At 41.8% G+C, this 4,591-nt stretch overlaps 1 pseudogene; it reads left to right on the top strand.

Annotated features, from left to right (window-relative positions):
- The first annotated feature begins 1,235 nt into the window (after positions 1-1,235).
- On the top strand, positions 1,236-1,774 carry LOC123640541 (annotated as a pseudogene).
- The last annotated feature ends 2,817 nt before the right edge of the window (positions 1,775-4,591 follow it).

The raw sequence follows: 4,591 nt of genomic DNA, 5'->3' as shown, positions 1-4,591 counted from the left end.
GCCGGAGATGGCTGCTCAGCACAAAGTCCGAGGCTGTTCCTGCTGAAGGCGTGGCTCGCTTAACCCTTCACAGGCCTGAAGCCCCAACAGGGAGACACTCAGGCTCTCTCTAGGTAGGAAAGGACATCTGGCTGGCCTTAGCAGAGAAACTTAGGAGGAGAGTTCTTGCTCCATTGTCCCCCGAATTTGGAAGTGAGAGCCAGAGAATGGAATTGATAGCCAAGAAAAAGATTTTCTAAAGACAAGGTAGGAATTTTGTCAAGGTTGGGTATAGTGTTTTCCTAGTAAAGAAACAGAATCTCCCTTAAAACCTACCCTTTCTATCTTATTGGGAGTCAGGGGTGTTAATGAGAACACTTGGGGAGCTAAGCAGACAAAATCCCCAAATTCCTATTTCCCTTCCCCTATGAATCAGACCCCATCACAGAGACTCAAAGGTTAAAGTTATGAGTAATAATATCTCACATTTGTATAGATGTCCCAATTTCATTGAACTCCTACCTATATCGTTTCACTGAATAGCACTACCGTGAGGAAAGCAATGTATAATAGATACTCATTAAAAAGGAAAATGAGAGGCAAACAGGCTCAGAGAGGTTACACAATGTGCCCATAGTTCCACAGCTGGTACAGAACCAGGAAGAGAATGCAGGTTCCTGACCTTAAGTCTGCCATCGGTTGCAGCCCAAGTTCTGATGTTTCTAATTTTAATTCTTCTTCAGCACCAAGATACTGAATAAGACCCTGAGATGGTGTTTCCTGGGCATTAGCCCAGTGGGAAATAGTTCCTGCTGATAGATAAACAGCTTATAAAATCCTGTTTTCCAAGTACTCCCTCATCTACCCAGGAGAATTCCTAAACAGCAGGCCCTCTCTGCCTACCATCCTCTCTCCCAGGCATGTATAAAGAGCAAATCAGGTAATTTCAGACACTTAACTGAAAATAGAGACTTGATTCTCCAACTTCCAGCCATGGCTGTTGGTGCAAGGCCCAGACTCTATTGCTCTCACAGAAGCACTCTGCGTAAGCCTGGCCCATCAGCAGCTCCATTATAAACCTGCCTTTACATAATTTATTGATCTACTATATATACTTCAAGAGGGGGAAAGGCAAGGAAAAGAGAGACAAAGAGAAAGCTGAGTGGAAGTGACATCAAAACATGATCCCAAGGGAGCCAGTCCACTGCCCGAACTGGGTATGCATGTGGAGACAGGACTAGTGAGAGACAGTCACGATGAACATGGTGCTGTCACAGGCGAACTTGCTGTTCACCTTCTTGCTGAGCATGATGGCGGCACTCACTTTCACCTGCCTTATCATCACTGCATTCAAAGACAAGAATGTCCAGGTGTGGCTGCACGTCTTGCAGATCATGCTAAAAATGTAGAAGACGTCACTGGACCTAGAGAAAGACGTGATCTGGGATTCATTACATTTGATATAACTGCTGATCTAGAGAATATATTTGTTTGGAATGTTAAGCAGTTGTTTGTTTATCAGCAGATATTCAACAAGAAATAATGCTCTGGACCAAGCTGTCCTACGGGACAACATTGTTCTGACAGGTGATAATCCAAAGCTGCTGCTGAAAGACATAAAAACAAAATATTTTTTCTTCGACGATGGAAATGGTCTCATGGGAAACAGGAATGTCACTTTACCCTATCTTGGAATGTTGTACCAAATGCTGGAATTCTGCCTCTTGTGACAGGATCAGGACATGTATCTGTCCTATTTCCAGATACATATGAAATAACAAAGTTATTATTCTGAATTTGAAACAAAAAAATATAATCCCATGTATAGGTGGAGCAGTATTACAACGTCCAGAGGCAGAAATGACTGCAGATTCTCTATTTTCCCGTGGAGGAAACAAAGAATGAGAAAACCACTTTCAGGGTTATACCACTCCAAATCTGGCAAAGTTGGCACCAGAACCCAGGTTTCATGTTCTCTCGGACAGGAATCTGCAGCCACTTGGGGTTTATCTGTATGTCCACCATTCACTCATTTGTGTGCCATTGCTCACATGGGAGAAATGACTTTAAAATGATGGCAAACTGAGGCTCGAAAACAATGGCATGAACATCACAGCCAGGGCAACCAACCATGCTGGTCTGCCTGGGACCCAAGGTCCACTCAACTTTCTCTTTGTCTCTCTTTTCCTTGCCTTTTTTCCCCTCTTCAAGTATATATAGTAAATCAATAAATTATGTAAAGGCAGGTTGATAATGTTCTCCATACCAGAGAATTTGAGTGCTAAAACTAGGCAAGTCTTGGGCAAACTGGAACAAGTGGGCCACCCCAAATTAACAAGGTATGAAACACACATCCAAATCAGCTGGGATTTCAAGAGCTGTCAAAACATTCCTGGGGTGGGCAGGAAGCATGGGTAGGATATAGCTTTGTGATCTCCTGCTTTCTGAGCAAAACTGAAGCAACTAGAGCTCATTAGTTGTCTTCTACTGTCTGATTCCAAAATCATCTTCCTTTTTCCCCCATTAAAATTTCTAGTCCATGTAAGGAGAATGAAAGAACTTTATGGGGTGATGGAAATGTTCTGTATCATGATTGTGGTTTTGGTTATACAACTGTCTCCATTTGTCAAAACTCAGCAAAATTGTACACTTAAAACTGGTAAATTAAAAAAATTTTTTTTGAGTCAGGGTCTCACTGTCACCCAGGATGGAGTGCAGTAGTGCAATTACAGCTCACTGCAACCTCCAACTCCTAGGCTCAAGCGATCCTCCTGCCTCAGCCTCCCAATCATTTATTTAATAGCTGGGACCACAGGCATGCACCACCATGCCTGCTAAATTTTATTTTTGTACAAAGTATTGCTATGTTGCCCAGGCTGGTCTCAAACTCCTGGTTTTAAGCCATCCTCCCACCTCAGCTTCTCAAAGTGCTAGGATTACAGGTATGAGTCACCACGCCAGGCTGTGAATTCTATTGTATGTAAGTCATACTTCAATAAAACTGACAAAAAAAAAAAAAATCCTTTGGTGCTGATTTCTGACAAAGTTGGGAGGGCAGCAATATGATTAAATCAATTCACTCACTCACTCAACCTTCCGGGGATATTAACTTTTTAAAAGGTATTGGCCAGGTAATGGCTCATGCCTGTAATCCCAGCACTCTGGGAGGCCAACGGGGGTAGGATTGCTTGACGTCAGGAGTTTGAGACCAGCCTGAGAAGGAGTGTGACCCCGTCTGGACAAAAAACAGAATAAATTAGCCGGGTGTGGTGATGAGTGCTGTAGTCCCAGGTACTCAGGAGGCCGAGGCAGGAGGATGGCTTGAGCCCAAGGAATTGGAGGTTGCAGTGAGCTATGATGACGCTACTACACTATAGCTGGGTGACAGAGTGAAATTCTGTCTGGGGGAAAAAAATAAAGATGTTTACACAACAAAAATACATAAGTTTTCAGATATGGAAGGGAAGATATTTGGTGACAGAAGGTCTTCTTGGCTCTTATAAATTATCTGGAGTCAATAACATTTATCAAGTACTTACTATGTGCCAGGCAACAAGCTAAGTGATTTACATCATTGCTATTCAAAATGAGGTCCACAGACCAGCAGCATCTGAATCACCTGGGAGCTTATCAGAAATACAGACTTTCGGAAACACTGCAGACTTACTGAATTAGAATCTGCATTTTAACAAGATCCCCCGGTGATTCCTATGCATGTTAAAGTCTGAGAACTGCTTTATACACCTTCACCTTTTTTCATCACTAAAACCCTATGAGTAGCACACCTAGCAATTTTAAGTTTTTATTAATTCAACCATTAATGATCACCTATGCCTTTTACCTAGTAGTAATAACAGAGGGGAGATGGGAAAAGATGTCATTAGTGTGCATTAATATATGTAAATTTACATATGGTCTACATCCTGTTTTCTTCCTATTTTGCCAACTGTCTTAAAAAAAATAGACAATGGATTTATTTCCAGGTACCCTAAATAACTGAAAAGAGAGAAGACAGATACAGAATTAATACAAATGTTATAAAGGATTCTTATAGCAAAGAAAATAGCCAATACGTAAAAGAAAATGGAAGGTGCCAGACTGCTACTGCAGAAGCTGGGCCTAGACATAACGGAAGTTTTTATTCCATGACTCTAATGCTCACTATAACTCTGCTCCCTCTTCTAGCCTACACAAAGGCATCCCATAGCTGGATCCACAGGTCTTCCTCCCACCCCAATGAACAAACAGATACTTTATGGCATTAAAAAAAGAGAAAAGAATTGAAGCACAGAGTAGCTCCCTGGACCGGTAATAACCTATATGTTTCACTTTTCTATTATATAACACAGTAGTATAACCTGCTACTCCTGCAAGAACACCCCTTCGAGATGTGGCCTCTTGGGAAATCATCCAGTCCAAGGATATAAGTAGACCAGTACAGACTCAGGATGGGAAGGGGTGGGTAAGAAAAAAAGGGAAAATCAATGGCATGCAAAACCATCTCATTAGAAAGATGAAACTGAGGAGTTAATAGCTGATTACCTGAAAACAAGAGAGCCAAACAAGAAAAGCACATGCTCATTGAGACCACTATATATATATAAAACTTTAT

Source organism: Lemur catta, chromosome 6 (assembly GCF_020740605.2).
Source record: "Lemur catta isolate mLemCat1 chromosome 6, mLemCat1.pri, whole genome shotgun sequence".
In the NCBI taxonomy this organism is placed as follows: Eukaryota; Metazoa; Chordata; class Mammalia; order Primates; family Lemuridae; genus Lemur; species Lemur catta.
Note: the sequence above shows the minus strand (reverse complement) of the source record. Positions and strands in the feature narration are given on the sequence as shown.